Here is an 11,219-nt window from a genome sequence, read left to right on the forward strand (position 1 = left end):
CACACTTCTCCTCATTCCAACTTGTACGCAGCCAGAAAACTTACTATACATGCCATACATGGCCATTGTCTATAAATAGAAACACTTGGCTCCGCACAACTGTCCATAATAAATTCTGAGAGTTAAAAATGAGAGTTTACCTGATGACCTACTGGCCTGAGATTTTATACCCTCGAGTCATATCTCCAGTTTGAAATAGGTGGGGGTATTTAGACTTCATTTCTTGCTCTACTTACCACGTCAGCTCTTCCACCTTCTTACTTCTTCATAAAACCTTCACGGATGCTATCTCCTTATTTCATAGCTTGCGAAATTGTCGGTCTAGAATGGAAACCAGAATTTCCTCGTATGACAAGTCCTCTGTAATCTGTACATCATCTGTGGGCACCACTTCGGTAGGATCGCCAATACACTTTCATAACATAGATACATGAAAAACCGGATGAACACATTCCAATTCCGAGGGCAATTCTAACCCATAAGCTACTTGGCCTACTCTCTGAATGATCATATAAGGCCTAATATACCGTGGGCTAAGCTTGACTTACTTGCCAAACCTCATCACACCTTTCATAGGTGACACCTTTAAGAATATCCAGTCATTAACCCCGAACTCTAAATCTCGTCGACGCACGTCAGAATATGATTTTTAACGACTCTGAGCTATCAACAGTCGCTCCCGGATAAGCTTTACTCTTTCTATGACCTTCTGAACCAGGTCTGGCCCATGTAACCCAGATTCTCCAACATCAAACCACCCTATGGGAGATCTGCACCTGTGCCCATACAAAGCCTCGTACGAAGCCATCTGGATACTGGAGTGGTAACTGTTATTTATATGAAACTCGATAAAAGGTAGATGTTCATCCCAACTTCTTTTAAAATCCAGCACACATGCTCGTAACATATCCTCGAGCGTCTGAATCATGCGCTCGGTTTGTTCATCCATTTGTGGATGAAAAGCTGTGTTGAGATTCACCTGAGTTCCTAGACCTTTCTGAAATAACCTCCAAAAATATGCTATAAACTAGGCCTCACGGTCAGATATAATAGATACGGGTACTCCATGCAGTCAGATCTGACAGGTAGGAAATGAGCTGATTTCGTAATCCTGTCGACTATCACCCATATGGAATCAAACTTACAATGGGAACGAGGTAAACCCATGATAAAGTTCATTTTTATCGCCTCCCATTTCTATGTCGGGATCTCTATAGTCTGCATTATCCCTCCGGGCTTCTGGTACTCTATTTTCACCTGCTGGCAACTAGGGCATTGAGGGACTTACTCAGCAATGTTCTTCTTCATATCGTTGCACCAATACACCTCCTTAATGTCATGATACATCTCTACCGACCGAGGGTGAATAGAGTACCATGAATAATGTGCCTCTGACATAATCTTGTCTCGTAGCCCTGCTACATCTGGAACACACAAACGACCCCTGTATCTGAGAACCTTATCTCCTTTGATTTCTAACAACGGCTTCTTCTATTGGGGAACTCGCTCTCTCAATTCGACTAACTCTGGTTCCTCATATTGCCTCTCCTTTACTTCAGCTATGAGAGATGATTTTGCAATATTTTGGAGTACAGCTCCTCCATTACATGAGTCAACTAACCGAACCCCCAAATAAGCCAATTGATGAATATCTCTAGTTAATTGTCTTTTTCGGCCTATACATGTGCTAAGCTACCCATAGATCGGCGACTTAAGGCATCTGCTATAACATTAGCTTCCCTTGGATGGTAGAGAATGTTAACATCGTAGTCTTTTAATAACTCAAGTCATCGCCTCTGTCGCAAATTAAACTCTTTTTGCTTTAAGATATATTGCATGCTTTTATGATCTGTGAACACATCAACATACACCATATAAATAATGCCGCCATATCTTAAGTGCATGGATAACCGCAACTAATTTGAGGTCGTGGGTCGGATAATTCCGCTCATGCTTCTTTATCTGCCGTGAAGCATACGTAATTACTTTCCCATGTTGCATCAAGACACATCCTAACCCAACACCTAAAGCATCACAATACATGAAATAACCATTTGAACCTTCTGGAAGTGCTAGAACAGGTGTTGAGGTCAACCTGTACTTAAGCTCTTGGAAACTCTGCTCACAGGCCTTTGTCCACTAAAACTTAGTCGCTTTCTATGTCAGTTTTGTTAATGGTGCTGAAAGAGAATAAAAACCCTCTACGAACCTCCGGTAATATCCTGCTAAGCCTAGAAAGCTACGAATCTCTGTCGGAATGGTAGATCTAGGCCAAGATTTTCACAGCCTCAATCTTCTGAGTGTCTACCTTTATACCTCCGTCGGATACAATATACCCCAAGAATGCCACGGACTTTAACCAGAACTCACACTTAGAAAACTTAGCATACAATTTATTATCATAGAGGGTTTGCAGTATTGCTCGCAGGTGATCCACATGCTCATCCTCTGAACGTGAATAAACTAGAATATCATCAATAAAGACTATCACAAACAGATCCAAATATGGCCGGAATAACCTATTCATCAAGTCCATAAATATGGCAGGTGCATTTGTCAACCCGAAGGACATAACAAGGAACTCAAAGTGGCCATATCGGGTCCTAAAGGTTGTCTTGGGAATATCTTTCTCCCGAACTCTGACCTGGTGGTACCCCGACCTCAAATCTATCTTTGAAAAGCATCTAGCTCCCTGCAACTTATCAAACAAGTCATCGATCCTTGGAAGTGGATACTTATTCTATTTTGAGTGGAACATTTTTGTAAAGAAAAAAATGGTATAAAAAATATAATTTTATATAGTTATTATTATTACTACTTTCGAATATGCTTTAAATTATACATGTAAAATGAGAAAGTTTATAAGATTTTCTTTATTGTAAAGATATAAAAAGTATTTTCGCAAGAAAAGAAGGTTATCTTTTTATCATTTTAAGAATTAAGCGTACGAAAATTTGTACTCTTTATATGAGATTAGAAAACAAATTAGAAGTTGAGAAAATATATGTAGTTTTTTACACAGATGTTTTAACGAAATAATAATATATGTATTGATTTTATATGGTACAACATGACGATGATAGTAAGGTATATATAAAGTGTGTTAAAAGTGAATAGTATTTTATGTAATTTGAGATAATTCTTAATTATATGAATAATTAGTTAATTAATAATTTTTGTGCAAGATTAGTTAGTTAATTATCAAATTTTGGATAAGTCGTGAGCCCCTCCCACGTGGCAGCCATAATGGATTAACTAGATGACTCATAAATCTAGTTGAAGAGTGGCAAAATAAAGTCTTAAACACAAGACATCACATTCTTCATTTATGTGTAAAGACATGCTTAAAGGATTAAAAGGGCTGAGCTGGATTTTATTTATATTTTCATACATATCCAAGAACAATATTATTATATGTGGAGTAACATTTCTAGGAAGAAAAGGGCAACTTGAATTTGCCTACCAAGTACCGAGTAATGGGACTTGTGACTAGTGGGTAATTGTACAAAAATTTGGTGAAAGCCTAAAAGGAAAGCAAGTACTATGCATGTCTATATATAGCATGAAGAAGAGGCTATATGGAGTAATTCTAACGGGATTTCCTTCTCCACTCCACTCATCCAATTTGTCTGAATATTAGGCGTAAAATTTGGGTTATTGGAGAGTGAAAAAACTGAAAAATGCATATCAGAATTTAGAGAGACGTAATACGAGAGTTGCTACAAAAATTCATACAAGATTTCATAAGGTAATAGCAACAGGATTTTGTGGTTCTAAGGGAGAATGGTGCAACCTTTTCCAAGAATATCATACGGATTTTCCCTGCTCCAGGTATGTTAAAGTTATCTCTTCTTTCTTTTGGCATGAGTAACGATACGTAAACATAATGATGTTCCATAAGTTGTTCTACTCTTAGCAGTTAAGGATGTCTATGTTATTTATTCCCGTAAAGTGATATTCAAGAATGTTTAAGTATGTATCTAGTTCCCTATTCAGGCGTATGATAAAGATGTTAATGTTTATAATATAGCGATACGTGCATCCTCATGCATTTACCACCGTGCTATGGCCGGTTGGGCGGTCATGCATATTCATTTACCACCGCGCTATGGCCGGTCGGGCAGTTACCACCGATTGGGAAGTTATGTATCATCATTTACCACCGGTTGGGCAATTATGCATTTACCACTGAGCTACAACCGGTCGGGCAGTTACCAATGATCAGTTGGGTAGTCATGCATCATACGATATGGATAATAGTCTTAAAGAAAAGCATTGTATATATGTATGTATAATTGGAATGCATATACGGTAGCACTACAGAGATTCAGGTTGTTTCTTATATGTCTATAATTAATGTTGACACATTGTTATATTTTAGTTCTGCCTTACATACTCAGTATATTATTCATACTAACGTCCTTTTGTTGGGACGCTGCAATCACGCCTTCAGGTATAGGTAATTAGTTTGACGGTCCCTCATAGTAGATGATATTGGCATTCAGCGAAGGATCGATAAGACTCCACCTCATTTGGAGTGCAACCAAGTCTATGGGTCATCGTATCAGAGTTTTGCTACAGACTTATGGGTAGGTCGGTACCCAATCCTATTTGATGTCAAATAATCTTAGAGGATTTATAAACAGAGGTTCATTTTATACAGTATATCAGAGGCCTTGTCGTCCCCTATGTATCTATATAAATCTTTTCGAATTAGTTATGTGAGTTAAGTTCCAATATTGTTACTTATATATATAGATGTGGCCTATCATGGCCCGTGACGAGTCTTATAATAAAGAAGGATAAGGTACGTGGCGCTTGGTTGAGTAGGAACCGGGTGCTAGTCGTGGCCCTCCGATTTGGGTCGTGACAAAGTGGTATCAGAGTGGGTCATGTCCTAGGGAGTCTACAAAGCCGTGCCTAGTAGAGTCTCATTTATGAGTGTGTTGCGCGCCACATTTATAATTGAGAGGCTATAGGGCATTTAGGAAATGTTACCCTTTTTTGTCTCTAGATCATGCCATAGAGCTGAGTCGTAAGAAGTTAGTGTGAAGCTTTCGCCAAATTTCGTATGCACCAGAGGTACATGTATCACAGTAGAGCTTTAAGGCATAATTTCCACCTATGTGGAAGGGAGGTTATGAAAGAGACAGAATATACGATTTGAGATTGAAAGGTAAGTAAGATAAAGGTAAAGAAGATACGAGATACTCAAGTACAAAAGATGTGAATTGTCAAGACTTCAAGTAGAGGTTGGGTTTTTGTTTAAGTTTATAGAAGAGACTTTGGCAAAAATTTTGTAAGTTTCTAGGAGTTAACATTCGAGGACGAATGTTCTAAAGGGGGGAAGGATGTTACACCCTGTAAGTTTAATAACCTTGATACCTGAAAAAAAATGATTTAAAAAATATAATTTTATGTAGTTATTATTATTACTACTTTCGAATATGCTTTAAATTATACACGTAAAATAAGAAAGTTTATGAGATTTTTTTTATTGTAAAGATATAAATTATTTTTTTCGCAAGAAAAGAAGGTTATCTTTTTACCATTTTAAGAATTAAGTGTACGAAAATTGTACTCTTTATATGAGATTAGAAAAAAAAAAATAGAAGTTGAGCAAATATATGCATTTTTTTACACGGATGTTTTAACGAAATAACAATGTATGTATTGATTTTATACGGTATCACATGGCGATGATAGTAAGGTATATATAAAGTGTGTTAAAAGTGGGTAGTATTTTAAGTAATTTGAGATAATTCTTAATTATGTGAATAATTAATTAATTAATGATTTTTGTGCAAGATAAGCTAGTTAATTATCATAATTTGGATAAATCGTGAGTCCCCTCCCACGTGTCAACCATAATGGATTAACTAGATGACTCATAAATCTAGTTGAAGGGTGGCAAAATAAAGTCTGTAACACAAGACATAACATTCTTCATTTATGTGTAAAACATGCTTAAAGGATTAAAAGGGCTGAATTGGAGCCCTATTTTTAAGTTGTCATTTTTATTCATATTTTCATACATATCCAAGAACAATATTATTTTATGTGGAGTAACATTTCTAGGAAGAAAAGGGCAACTTGAATTTGCCTACAAAGTACCGAGTAATGGGACTTGTGACTAGTGGGTAATTGTACAAAAAATTGGTGAAAGCCTAAAAGGAAAGCAAGTATTATGCATGTCTATATATAGCATGAAGAAGAGGCTATATGGAATAATTCTAACGGGATTTCCTTCTCCACTCCACTCATCCAATTTGTCTGAATATTAGGCGTAAAATTTGGGTTATTGGAGAGTGAAAAAACTGAAAAACACATACTCCCTCCGTTTCAATTTATGTGAACCTATTTGATTGGGCACGAAGTTTAAGAAAAGAAAGAAGACTTTTGAACTTGTGATGTAAAATGAGGCACATATATTTTGTGTGGCTATAAATCGTTGCATAAAGATAAATTGTTTCCAAATAAGGAAAGGGATCATTCTTTTTGGCACACACCAAAAAGTAAATAGGTTCATATAAATTGAAACGGAGGGAGTATTAGATTTTAGAGAGACGTAATACGAGAGTTGCTACAAAATTCATACAAGATTTCATAAGGTAATAGCAACGGGATTTTGTGGTTCTAAGGGAGAATGGTGCAACCTTTTCCAAGAATATCATAAGGATTTTTCCCTGCTCCAGGTATGTTAAAGTTATCTCTTCTTTCTTTTGGCATGATCCAAGTAACGATACGTAAACGTAATGATGTTCCATAAGTTGTTCTACTCTTAGCAGTTAAGGATGTCTATGTTATTTATTCCCATAAAGTGATATTCAAGAATATCTAAGTATGTATTTATTTCCCTATTGAGGCGTATGATAAAGATGTTAATGTTTATAATATAGTGATACATGCATCTTCATGCATTTACCACCGTGCTATGGTCGGTTGGGCGGTCATGCATATTCATTTACCACCGTGCTATGGCCAGTCGGACAGACATGCATATTCATTTACCATTGTGCTATGGCCGGTCGGGCAGTCACACATTTATTACCGCGCTACGGCCGATCAGGTAGTCATACATTTACCACCGCGCTACGTCCGGTTGGGCAGTTAACACCGGTTGGGCAGTTATGTATAATTATTTACCACCGGTTGGGCAGTTCATACATTTACCACTGTGCGATGGTCGGTCGGGCAGTTACCACTGATCAGTTGGGCAGTCATGCATCAAACGATATGGATAATAGTCTTAAAGAGAAGCATTGTATATATATAAGTATAATAAGTATGTATTTACAGTGACACATCAGAGATTTAGGTTGATTGTTTCTTATATGTTATTAATTAATGTTGATATATTGTTATGTTTCAGTTCTGCCTTTCATACTCAGTACATGATTCATAATGACATCTTTTTGTTGGGGACGCTGCATTCATGCCTGCAGGTATAGATAATTAGTTTGACGAGCCCTCAAAGTAGACAAGATTGGCATTCAGCGAAGGATCGGTAAGACTCCACCTCATTCGGAGTGCAACCGAGTCTATGGGTCATCGTATCAGAGTTTTGCTACAGACTTATGGGTAGGTCGGTACCCTGTCCTATTTGATGTCAAATAATCTTAGAGACTTTGTAAATAGAGGTTCATTTTATACAGTATATCAGAGGCCTTGTCGGCCCCTATGTATCTATATAAATCTTTTCGAATTAATTATGTGAGTTAAGTTCCAATATTATTACTATATATATATATATATATATATATATATATATATATATATATATATATATATATATGGCATGTTGTAGCGTGAAGCCCTATAATAAAGAAGGATATGGTACGTGGCGCTTGATTGAGTACGCATCGGGTGCTAGTCGTGGCCCTCCGATTTGGGTCGTGACACAACTGATCAAACAAGTAGTCTGTCATTGGAAGGGGATACTTATTCTTAATAGTTACCTTGTTCAGTTGCCAATAAGCGATACACATCCTTAGCAAGCCGTCTTTCTTCCACACAAACAGTACCGTTGCACCCCAAGGTAAAGTATTGGGCCTGATGAAACCTTTCTCCAGCAAATCTTTTAACTGCTCCTTCCATTTGGCAGGGGCCATTCTATATGGAAGGATGGATATTGATTGCATTCCCGGAAGCAAATCGATGCCAAAATTAATCTCTCGCTCTGGAGGAATACTTGGAAGTTCATCTGGAAATACATTCGCGTATTCCTTTACTAATGGAATAGACTAAAGTATAGGTATCTCACCATCTGCATCATTAACCCGTACAATATGATAAATTCACCCTTTTGCGATCATTTTCCTCGCCTTCAGGTAGGAAATAAACCTACCTCTAGGTGTCGCTGTATTACCTACCCATTCAAGGACTGGCTCACCCAGAAAATGAAATCTGCCCGCCTTTGCTTGACAATCAACTGTGGCATAACAAGCTGCCAACCAGTCCATGCCCATGATAACATCAAAATCCAACATCTCTAGCTCAACTAGGTCGACTGAGGTCCGACGACCACAAACTGATATCGTACAACATCGGTAAATGCATCTAGCGATAATCGATTCTCCGACCGGTGTAGATACCGCAAAAAATCACATAGTATTTCAAGCACTATACCAAATTTCCGCACGGCAAATGGGGTAATACATGATAAAGTAAATCCTGGGTCTATCAAGGCATAAACATCGTGAGAACAAATGGTCAACATACCTATCACAATGTCTAGTGAGGACTCTTGGTCCTGTCGACCTGCTAGCACATAGATACGATTCTGGCTACCACCTGAACTGGACCCTCTACCTCTGCCTTGACCTCTTCAAGCCGAAGATTGAGACTCGCGCCCTGAAGGATGCACGGACATAGCTGATCCTGTTGCTGAAATCGTTGGTTGCGCCATTCCCCCAAAATCTCTATTTGGGAAATCTCGCATCATATGCCCCGGAAGTCCACATGTATAGCAAGCATCAGAACTAGCTCGGCATTGGCCCAATATCCTCTATCGCAGATGGTACACCGCGGCGTAATTGGACATGTCTTCCTTGAACCTTGTTGTCGCTGCAAACTTGACGCCTGGGAGATCTCACCTGGTCCTGACTGAGTATAACAGTCATAATTGTAACCCTTTAGCTGAGGTGGCGGAGGTCTAGGTGGCCGTTCGAAGTACTGGGGCATGTAACTATCCTGAGGTTGCTCCTGAGACCTGGAAAATCTCATCCTCTTACACTGCCATGACTCAGTCCTCTCCGTACTCTCCTGCCGACACCTACCCCTCTCTCTATTCTGAGCAAATTCCTGAATATAGGAGATATCCATACTATCCTGCAATACAGTAGTGGCACACGCCTCGGTCAACTCTGGGGCCAATCCTGCTATAAACATGTGGATTCTATCTTGCATAGTAGCAACTATGGATGGTACATATCTGGCCAATGAGTCAAAATGGAGACTATATTCTCAAACACTCATATTGCCCTGCTTGAAGGCTAGAAAGTGATCGAGTCGGGCCTGTCGAATCTCTCGTGGTAAGTACTAGTCAAGGAAGGCATCTGAAAAATTGTCCCAAATAGCTGGAGGTGCATCACGTCCCCTGGACCTTTCGTATCCCTCATACCAAAGGATGGCTATATCTCGGAGTCGAAAAGTTGCTAACTCAACTGCCTCTTTCTCCGTGGCATGCATAACCCGAAAAATCCTATGAAGCTGATCTATGAAATTTTGCGGGTCCTCTCTCTGATCTGTCTCCGCGAACTCTAGGGGATTCAAAGAAATAAACTCTCGGACCCTTGAACTCCCAGATCCCTAAGAATGTCCTGCACTAGCGGATGCCCTAGCCTGTTGCAGGGTAGCTACCAACTGTGCCAACAAATGCACCGCACTCCTCAAGTCCTGATCTTATGAAAGCGGAGGGGGAACTGGATGTGCGGTCTCCTTAGGAATCTCCTCAGGTGTCGGAGGAGCCGGTAATCGCTAGGTAGGGGTCTCTCTCTGCGACTCCGATTGGGCCCCATCTGCTGGGGGTACCGTGCTAGTCCCCTCACCTACTACTGTTTCTCTCCTCTGGCAAGCCATAGTCTTCCTAGTTACCGTCATCTGTGCATGCAAACATCAACACATAAGTTTAACTCAAATTTTCTATAACTCAGTGCTACTACAACACGATTTAGATTTGAAAGAAGGGTAACCAATTCCTAATTGCCCTGTGGTCCCCTGCTTATATAATGTGGTGCATCACACATTTATAAATACGACCCTACTAGACACGGCTTGTAGACTCCCCAGGACAGAACTGCTCTATTACCACTTTGTCACGTCTCGAGCCCCGGGGGCGAGACTGTGTCACGACACCAAATACTCGGGCGTGATGGCACCTGTCATGCCCCAAAAACCGAGGAGGGCGACCGGTGCTCAACCGAGTAAACCCGACTGAGCAAGCCCGTTAGGTTTTTGTTCTACCCAAACTAATTCATGAATATCATACTTTGTAAATTTATCATTAACGAGTTCCATTTCATTTCCATTAGCAACTTTATTCATAATTTTCAAAATATTACAAGTTTTATAAATCTTTGCCAAACATCAAGATTTCTAACTCAATTTTCCATTATCAAACACCACCCACAACCTGTCTACGGAGCCTCTAAATACAACTGGAGAGTAATATAGAAATACCGGCAACAAGGCTCCGGTTATACCTCAAAATACAAAGTACATGAGAAACACAAGATACAAGACCCCGAAATTAAGTGGGGCTCACCAAGTCAACTGGAAAGAGTGCACTGCTATTACTGATCGATGCCGCCTGTTGTGGGATCACATGTATCAATTAAAGATACAGCGCCCCCGGCAAAAGGGATTTTAGTGTCGTCGAATAGCACTAGTATGTATAGCTAGAAGTCCACTTTCAAAATAGAATAACCACATAAGAAAGGAAATCATAGCACGTAAAGCAACTATAAAATGTCCCATGGATTTACATTTCAGGTTTTTATTATACTTACCTCACTCTGAACTTCCTTGGGGTCAATTCAACCATATTAACTATACGTGGGATACAAAATATAATATAATCACAACAACATGTATAAGCAAGGGCAACGAAATAGAAACCACCCACCGTTTGTGTTAAATAGGCATCTCCACAAACCATTTGATCCTTTCTTGTTATACACATATATGTTTTAGAGATCGTTAGTAAGGTTCGCATATTA

The sequence above is a fragment of the Nicotiana tabacum genome, chromosome 6 (assembly GCF_000715075.1).
Source record: "Nicotiana tabacum cultivar K326 chromosome 6, ASM71507v2, whole genome shotgun sequence".
Lineage (NCBI taxonomy): Eukaryota > Viridiplantae > Streptophyta > Magnoliopsida > Solanales > Solanaceae > Nicotiana > Nicotiana tabacum.